Below are 9,979 nucleotides of genomic sequence, written 5' to 3' on the forward strand. Positions count from 1 at the left end.
TGCATATTCTTGACAGTTTTGGAAAGAAAACACTCTGAAGTTTCAGAATCTGCAAAGATTTTGTCTGTAAGTGCCCCAGAACTCATTCTACAGGCGAAACCAAGATGATGCATCAACCAGGAATTAGCAGAATTTCTGAAGCTCTGTTTTCCATTGTCTCCTTATATGGCTGTGATTGCGCAAGGAATGAGCCTACACTTTCTGTCGTTCGCCCAAGGTCTTAGCAGCATTGTGACGTATTTGTAGGCATATCATTGGAAGATTGACCATAAGAGACTACATTTTCCAAGTGTCCGCCTGGTGTCCTGCGTGGAATTCGGTGCGCAATTGCCAGCTGCTCGTACTTTTCCATTTGATATAGGGGAGAAACCATGTGTCCAAGAACGATGTATCAATGAAGAGATATGTGAAAAACACCTTGATGATTGATTCTAAACAACGTTTGCCATGTTTTCAGTCGATATTATGGAGTTAATTTGGAAAAAAGTTCGCGTTTTGAGGACTGAATTTTCGGATTTTTTTTGGTAGCCAAATGTGATGTATAAAACGGAGCTATTTCTAATACACAAATAATCTTTTTGGAAAAACTGAGTATCTGCTATCTAACTGAGAGTATCCTCATTGAAAACATCAGAAGTTCTTCAGAGGTAAATGATTTTATTTGAAGGCTTTTATGTTTTTGTTGAAATGTTGCGTGCTGGATGCTAACGCTAATGCTAACGCTAAATGCTAACGCTAAATGCTAACGCTAGCTAGCTACTTTTACACAAATGATTGTTTTCCTATGGTTGAGAAGCATATTTTGAAAATCTGAGATGACAGTGTTGTTTACAAAAGGCTAAGCTTGAGAGATGGCATATTTATTTCATTTAATTTGCGATTTTCATGAATAGTTAACGTTGTGTTATGCTAATGAGCTTGCTGATAGATTTACACAATCCTGGATACAGGGTTTTTTTCATAGCTAAACGTGACGCAGAAAACGGAGCGATTTGTCCTAAACAAATAATCTTTCAGGAAAAACTGAACATTTGCTATCTGAGAGTCTCCTCATTGAAAACATCTGAAGTTCTTCAAAGGTAAATGATTTTATTTGAATGCTTTTCTGTTTTTTTGTGTAAATGTTGCCAGCTGAATGCTAATGCTAAATGCTACGTTAGCCATCAATACTGTTACACAAATGCTTGTTTTGCAATGGTTGAGAAGCATATTTTGAAAATCTGAGATGACAGTGTTGTTAACAAAAGGCTAAGCTTGAGAGCTAGCATATTTATTTCATTTCATTTGCGATTTTCATGAATAGTTAACGTTGCGTTATGGTAATGAGCTTGAGTCTGTATTCACAATCCCGGATCCGGGATGGGGAGATCAGAAAGGTTAATCACCAGTTTTTTCCCCAGAGGTCCATAGGTCATCCCTGTAGACTGTCCGAAGCTAGTTGTCACTACTTCCGCCGAAGTCGGTTCCTCTCCTTGTTCGGGCGGCGTTCGGGGGTCGACGTCACCGGTCTTCTAGCCATCGCCGATCCACCTTTCATTTTCCATTTATTTTGTCTTGTTTGTTTACATTCCCTCATTTCGGTGACGTGTATATAACCCTCTGTTCCCCCCATGTCTGTGTGTTGAATTGTTTGTTGTCAAGTGTATGTGCATTATAGACTAGTTTGCGACGGGTTATTTCAACCCATATTTTGTTGTTCTGGGTGCCGTCGGTTTTGCCTCATTAAACTGCTCTGGTTATTACCCAGTTCTGCTCTCCTGCGTATCTGACTTCCCTGAAGCCAGTTACGCACCTTTTACAGAATTCCACACCCGAATATGGAGTCAGCAGGAGCAGGTACCTCTGGTATAGGGGCCGAGGAGCGCCTCCGGGGGCATGCGGCAATGCTCCACCATCTCGGCGCTGGCATGGACTGCGTCGTCCAAACTATGGACCGCTAGGAGAGACAGGGAGTTCCTTCAGCGCCTCCACCAGCACAACAGGGGTCCCTTGCACCCGGTCCCAGTGGGATTCGTCTCGCCCATCCCCGGGAGTACGATGAGACGGCTGCACGCTGCCAGGGTTTCCTGTTGCAGCTGGATCTATACCAGGCAACCGTCCACCCGGCTCCTTCATGCCGTGAGAGGGTGTCCGTCCTCGTCTCATGCCTCTCGAGGAAAGCCCTGGAGTGGGCCAACGCCGTGTGGGAGGAAGGAGATGAGGCGCTTGACCATTTAGAGGATTTCACCCACCTTCGACCTCCCGCCCGAGGGTAGAGCGGCGGGTGAACGTCTCTTCCATCTGAGGCAGCGGACGAGGAGCGCTCAGGAGTTCGCAATGGACTTTCAGACCCTGGCCGCCGGTGCGGGATGGGACGACAGGGCCCTGATCGACCACTATCGCCTGCAGGGACACCACACTCACCTTTGACCAGCTGGTGAACCTGTCCATTCAGCTGGATAACCTGCTGGCTACCAGCACCACCTCTCCGATGCCCATGGAGCTGGGAGGTGCTGCGCTCAGGGAAACCGGAGGGGGTTCATTCACGTGCACAATCTGTGGCCGCAGAGGTCACACTGCCGGTTGGTGCCTGGTTGGTTCCTCTGGGGGTCGAGGCAGCAGGCAGGACACTCTGGCGTAACCCCAGGTGAGCCGGCACCATTCTCACCCAGAGCCCTCTGTTGCACACAGGTTTTTGTATGTTACTTTTCCTGAGTTCTCCCCGCATTGTCAGCATAAGGCGCTCGTCGATTCAGGTGTGGCTGGGAATTTCATGGATTGATCATCCGCCCATAGTTTAGGGATCCCCATTGTTCCAGTGGCTATGCCCTTCCCAGTTCACGCCTTAGACAGTCGACCATTAGGGTCAGGGTTGATTAGGGAGGCCACCGCTCCCCTGGGCATGGTGACGCAGAGGGGTCAGAAGGAGAGAATCAGTCTCTTCCTTATTGACTCTCCTGCATTTCCCATGGTGCTAGGCCTACCCTGGTTAGCCTGTCATGACCCCACTGTTTCATGGCAACGGAGGGCTCTCACGGGGTGGTCGCGAGAGTGCTCTGGGAGCTGTTCAGGTGTTTCCGTTGGTGCTACTATGGTGGAAAGTCCAGACCAGGTCTCCACCGTGCGCATTCCCCCAAAATATTCAGATTTGGCTCTCGCCTTCTCCAAAACGAAGGTGACTCAATTACCACCCCATCGTCGGGGGGATTGTGCGATAAATCTCCTGGTAGACGCCGAACTTCCCAGGAGTCACGTGTATCCCCTGTCAAAGGCAGAGACGGCGGCTATGGAGACATATGTCTCCGAATCCCTGCGTCAGGGGTATATTCGGTCCTCTACTTCACCCGCCTCCTCGAGTTTCTTTTCTGTGAAGAAGAAGGAGGGAGGTCTGCGCCCATGTATTGACTATCGAGCTCTTAACCAGATTACTGTGAAGTACAGTTTACCTGCTACCTCTCATAGCCACAGTGATTGAGTCAATGCACGGGGCGCGCTTCTTCACGAAACTAGACCTCTGGAGTGCTTACACCCTGGTGCGAACCCGGGAGGGAGACGAGTGGAAGACTGGGTTCAGTACTACCTCAGAGCATTATGAGTACTTCGTCATGCCGTACGGGTTAATGAATGCCCCCTCAGTCTTCCAAGCCTTTGTGGATGAGATTTTCAGGGACCTGCACGGGCAGGGTGTAGTGGTGTATATTGATGACATTCTGATATACTCCGCTGCACGCGCCAAGCATGTGTCCATGGTGCGCATGGTGCTAGGTCGACTGTTGGAGCATGACCTGTACGTCAATTCTGAGAAATGCCTGTTCATTCAGCAGTTTGTCACCTTCCTAGGATACCGCATTTCCACCTCAGGGGTGTAGATGGAGAGTGACCCCATTTCAGCTGTGCGTAATTGGCCCACTCCCACCACGGTAAAGGAGGTGCAGCGTTTTCTAGGGTTTTCTAAATACTACCGGAGGTTTATCCAGGGTTTTGGTCAGGTAGCGGCTCGCATTACCTCACTGCTGAAGGGGGGACCGGTGGGTTTGCAGTGGTCGGCTGAGGCAGACAGGGCTTTTGGTCACCTAAGGGCTCTGTTTACCTCGGCTCCCGTGCTAGCCCATCAGGATCCCTCTTTGGCGATCACAGTGGAGGTGAACGCGTCAGAGGCTGGGATAGGAGCCGTGCTCTTTCACCGCTTGGGTATGCCACCGAAGCTCCCCCTGTTCCTTCTTCTTGAGGATGCACATTCCGGCGGAGCGAAACTATGACGTGGGGGACCAGGAGCTATTGGCTGTCATCAAGGCTTTGAAGGCATGGAGACATTGGCTTGAGGGGGCTAAACACCCTTTTCTCATCTGGACTGACCACCGCAATCTGGAGTACATCCGGGCAGCAAGGAGACTGAATCCTCGCCAGACAATGTGGGCCATGTTTTTTACCCATTTTGATTTCACCCTTTCGTACAGACCAGGTTCCCAGAATGTCAAGGCAGTCACACTGTCCCGGCTGTATGACACAGAGGAGCGGCCCATGGATCCCACCCCTATACTTCCGGCCTCCAGCCTGGTGGCGCCGGTAGTGTGGGAGCTGTTCTGGGTGCCGTCGGACTTGCCTCAATAAACTGCTCCTGTTTAACCCAGTTCTGCTCTCCTGCGCCTGACTTCCCTGCAGCCAGATACGCACATCTTACAGCTAGCTATAAACTTATAATGTAGTTATCAATTTAGGATAGTGCCCTAAGCAACACACCACTAAGTCGGATCGCCCTAGATATGACAATAGACAAAATGCCATGATAGCGTAATTTAGCCAAAACTGTGGAAGTATATAGAACAGAGTCCAGTTAGATGATTAAGGTGTGGTAATTATATTTTGTATATCTTTTTGTTTGTGTTTTATTCTTAATTTCATTTTCATTTCCTTTGACTCTTAGGAAGTGATAGTGTCACAAACAAGTTCCCAATACGACCACCAGTTAGTGCCACAATGCCGCTCATTTGGGGAAGATGTGTAATGATGTATTTCGTGAGTGTTATGCGTTATTAACATCTAAGTAACTGCCTAGATCCACCAGCCTGGACAACCGGACGATGTGTCCGGATCAAAGATCCACAACCAAGACATCCCATGTCCATTCTTGTGGGAGTCTGCAACTTACAGAAATCCTACAAGGTTAAATCACCAGAGGGGAACTGGCATGATGATCCACAAACCAGGACATCTGGTGGTCATTCTTGTGGCGAGTTGCAACTTGCAGAATCCCTCCAAGATTGAACCCACCAGAGGGGCCTGTCATGACTGTCCTGTGAGGATCCAAATAGGTCAGATCAGCTTGGAAATGGATGACTTCAACCATACCCTCTCACCCACAAAGGGGGGACAGTTCACACCCTGCTGTAAATCAACGATTAGAACCTTCAGCTATCTCTCCCTCCAAATTCACACATTAATGTGCCTTAGGCACAAAACGTTTCACAAACATTTTCCCGTTGAAAATCTAACACGTTCTGAAGCAAATACTGGAACAATATTTCCAACATAGAACATGGGGAATGGTCAGAGATGATCAAAAGAAAAATAATGTCATTTCGGTTGTTATTTTGTGACGTCATTAAAAATGTTATAAAGTAAATGCTGTAACTTGAAAAGTATATACACTACATGTACGAAGTCTACATCCTCTACATTGTGTATGTAATATAACAAATTATGAAAGTGTTTTTGTTAAGAGAGGGATGTGATGTTAGAAACTATGAGAGGAAATTGTTTCTATAACTTTGTACAAGTAGTCACCGCCCCTTAAGTGAAGTCAGATAGCATGTGAGCCTCACAAACCGCCCCTTTAGAATGAACTATATAAAACGGTAGGTTAAGAATTAACATATTAGACCAGGGAGATGTGTATCTGCAGGTCATGTCCAAAGTGGTTTGAACTCTGAAATCTCAACATGAGGATTATGATTATGATTAGCTGTCCTAAGTAAAGTATCTAGAAAAGTGAATTTAAGTGGGACCATTGTACTGCTATCCTCAAACCATCCTATTCTACTTCTCTCATCACCAATAGGCTGGCTAGCCTATCTTCAAATAAGCATCTTCCAAAGCGAGTGGAAGTTAGCTCTGTAGTTCTGTTCAGGACTACACAACGGGATGCCGGGCGACGGCAGAGGAGAGCAACAGAAGGAGACGGGTGGGGACCATTTTTGGACAATCAGATCCTTACAATCATGCTGCATAAAGGCCCAACAACCTTTCCAACAAGGCCTGTTCCGACAGATAATACGGCGAACCAAGGCATTTACACATAAATACATTCATTATTTCTTACTCCAAACAGGCGGCGGTTTGTGTGCAAAGTATATGATTACTGTGAAAGTAGTTTCTAAAATGTGCCAACGTTAAGTGTCTCTGTCTCGCCCTCTCCATGTCTTTTTGTAACAAGCCGCCATATTGTTGTCAGTTCACTAGTGACCTGTTTCTAATGTATTATGTGTGTATGCTCATCCTGTGTAGCCATTTAGTTAGCTAGTAAATAACAATTTGTGTAGTACTGATTCATAAGTAAGGGTTTTTGCAGATGCAGGAGGTTTCTGACTGTTTAGAATGATAATATATTTTGTATTTATTTTACATTGTATTTAACCAGGCAAGTCAGTTAAGAACAAATTCTTATTTTCAATGCCTAAGAACAGTGGGTTAACTGCCTTGTTCAGGGGCAGAACGACAGATTTGTACCTTGTCAGCTCGGGGATTCTAACCTGCAACCTTTCGGTTACTAGTCCAACGCTCTAACCACTAGGCTACGCTGCCGCCCCTTATGATTAATAAGTTGACTGTTTATGGATGTGATAGGTAAAGACTTTAGAGTTTAATTTGGGAGATGGTAACTCTTTAAAGAACTCCTCTTGTGCTGCCCAAAATCCTAATGAGTTAATTGTTACATGATTAATTTAAATTGGGTAACAATTAAACATAGTTAGTTGATTAGATCAGTAACAGTCATCAGACTATTGAAAGTAAAGTCAAGACAATGCACACAATAGATGAATCTCTAACTCAAACGAAAAGTTATTCATATTGCTAATCAGAAGACTCTCGGCTATGTTGTGGTGGACTGTCATTACAATTGCTTCACGGGAACCTTGTAAAATTAAGTCTGCTGGCGTACTGCCACTGAGCAAGGCAGTTAACCCACTGTTCCCCGGGCGAGGCAGCCTCCCTCACCTCTCTGATTCAGAAGGGTTGGGTTAAATGTAGAAGACACATTTCAGTTGAATACATTCAGTTGTACAACTGATTAAGTTACCCCCTTTCCCTTTTCTGAACGCACTGTCAGCATGCAGTCAAAGCATAAATGAAAACAATAAATTAGCTTCTTGGTCTAGATTTAAGGTTAGGATTAGGCTAAGGCTAGCAGCCTGGTTAAGGTTAGGCTTAAAATCGGATTTGAATAATAGAAAATGTAGGAATAGACAGAGTTTATAACTTTTCAGCTGTTTTAACTAGTTATGACCTTATACTTGGCCACCTAGCCATGGAGCAAATGATAACACTAACATTTTAGGCAAATTCATTTTGTGGTCCCACTGGTGTACAGGGTTTGCTTATTTTTGACCATTCCATCAATCCTAAAGATACATCTCCACCCACCTTGGGCAACAGGCCATGTAAAACGAATTTGCCCATTGCGTCAATTCACACTCCAAACCTGTCAACATTTAGCCTATCCAGATTACAAGAGTTTATGTTCTTTCTATTGGCAGATTTGCATCCACAATTTTAAAAGTCTAATTGATCATTAGAAAACCCTTTTGCAATTATGTTAGCAAAGGTGAAAACTGTTGTTCTGATTAAAGTGTCTAGTTTGAGAAACAGACACCTCACAACTGGCAGCTTCATTAAATAGTAACCACAGAACACCAGTCTCAACGTCAACAGTGAAGAGGCGACTCCAGAATGTTGGCCTTCTAGGCGGACTTCCTCTGTCCAATGTATGTGTACTTTTGCCCATCTTAATCTTTTATTTTTATTGGCCAGTCTGAGATATGGCTTTTTTTTTCCAACTCTGCCTAGAGTTTTCCAACTCGCAGTGTTGCCTCTTCACTGTTGACGTTGAGACTGGTGTTTTGTGGGAACTATTTAATGAAGCTGCCAGTTGAGGTCTTGTGAGGCGTCTGTTTCTCAAACTAGACACTCTAATATACTTGTCCTCTTGCTCAGTTGTGCACCGGAGCATCCCACTCCTCTTTCTATTCTGGTTAGAGCCAGTTTCCGCTGTTCTGTGAAAGGAGTACTGCATCTTGCATGGGTCTCAACCCACTGCATCCGCCGATGTCGCACTCCTGCATCTGCGGTGAAAGGTGACAGATCTAGAGCGGTGTTTGTCAGAACTTGAGTCATTCCGAAAATTGTATTTCTCATACAATTGTCTGTAACATCCTAACAGTTTGACTTATAAACTAATATGACCCCTCTATGGAAAGATGAGACTATCACAAACACGTACATGTCATTGTTTGCTCTAGAACGCTAACAAGCCTCACAAGACTCATCTGAAGGTCCCCGGTACCAGTTGAAACATTTTATGGAAGTACAGTGCATTAGGAAAGTATTCAGACCCCTTCACTTTTTTCTGCATTTTGTTACGTTACATTCTTAATTTAAAATTTATTCAATTGCTTTTTTCCTTATGAATCTACACACAATACCCCATAATGACAAAACAAAAACAGTTTTTCAAAATGCTTGAAAAAAATAAGTATTCAGACCCATTACTCACCTTTGGCAGCGATTACAGCCCTGAGTCTTCTTGGGTATGACACTACAAGCTTGGCACACCTGTATTTGGAAAGTTTCTCCCATTATTTTCTCCAGACCCTCTCTGTCAGGTTGGATAAGGAGCGTTGCTGCACAGGTTTCAGGTTTCTCAGAGATGTTCGATTGGTTTCAAGTCCAGGTTCTGGCTGCGACACTCACAGACATTCAGAGACTTGTCCAAAACCACTCCTGCATTTTCTTGGCTATGTGCTTTGGTTTGTTGTCTTGTTGGAAGGAGAACATTTGCCCTAGTCTGAGGTCCTAAGCGCTCTAGATCAGTTTTTCGTCAAGGATATGTCTGTACTTTGCAACATTCATCCTTCCCTCGATCCTTACTAGCCTCCTAGTCCCTGCAGCTGAAAAGCATCCCCACAGCATGATGCTGCCACCATAGGGATGGTGCCAGGTTTCCTCCAGACGTGCCGCTTGGAACTCAGGCCAGAGTTCAATCTTGTTTTCATCAGACCAGTGTTAGCAGTTGATGTTATTCTTTGACAACACAGACCCCAAAGCAAATCAGGAGGAGAATACATTTATTCAAAGAGAAAAAAATCACAGTTGTTATGCTGGAAAGTGAATGGTCGATATTCATTCTTCCCTGTTCTCGTTGTTTCTCCACTGAAAAAATAGACTGGATGTAGTTTATACTCAAACCTAGCCTGTGGTTGACACATTTGAATTCATTGCTGTAAAATTGGGCCAATGGCCAAATGTAAAGTATCCTGTTTCCGCTTCAATGTATAGATAATGTGGACCAATGAGAACTTGCCACACGTAGATATGAGTCCCGGATTGGAACCTCTACACAGATTCTAAACAGATGTTGAACTGAAAAACAACTAGTTCCATTGATCTTTAGTTCTCTGTGTTGAATATTTCTCTTTGAATATTCTCGCATTAGAGAATCTTGTTTCTCATGGCCTGAGAGTCTTTAGTTGCGTTTTGGCAACTCCAAGTGAGCTGTCATGAGACTTTTACTGAGGGGTGGCTTCCGTCTGCCCACTCTACCATAAAGGCTTGATTGGTGGAGTGCTATAAAGATGGTTGTCCTTCTGGAAAGTTCTCCCATCTCCACAGAGGAACTCTGGAGCTCTGTCAGAGTGACCATCTTGTCCTTGGTCACCTCCCTGACATAGGCCTTGAGAAACTAGATTGCTCAGTTTGGCCAGGTGGCTAGCTCTAGGAAGAGCCT

This window comes from Oncorhynchus mykiss, chromosome 31, assembly GCF_013265735.2.
Source record: "Oncorhynchus mykiss isolate Arlee chromosome 31, USDA_OmykA_1.1, whole genome shotgun sequence".
Taxonomy (NCBI): Eukaryota; Metazoa; Chordata; class Actinopteri; order Salmoniformes; family Salmonidae; genus Oncorhynchus; species Oncorhynchus mykiss.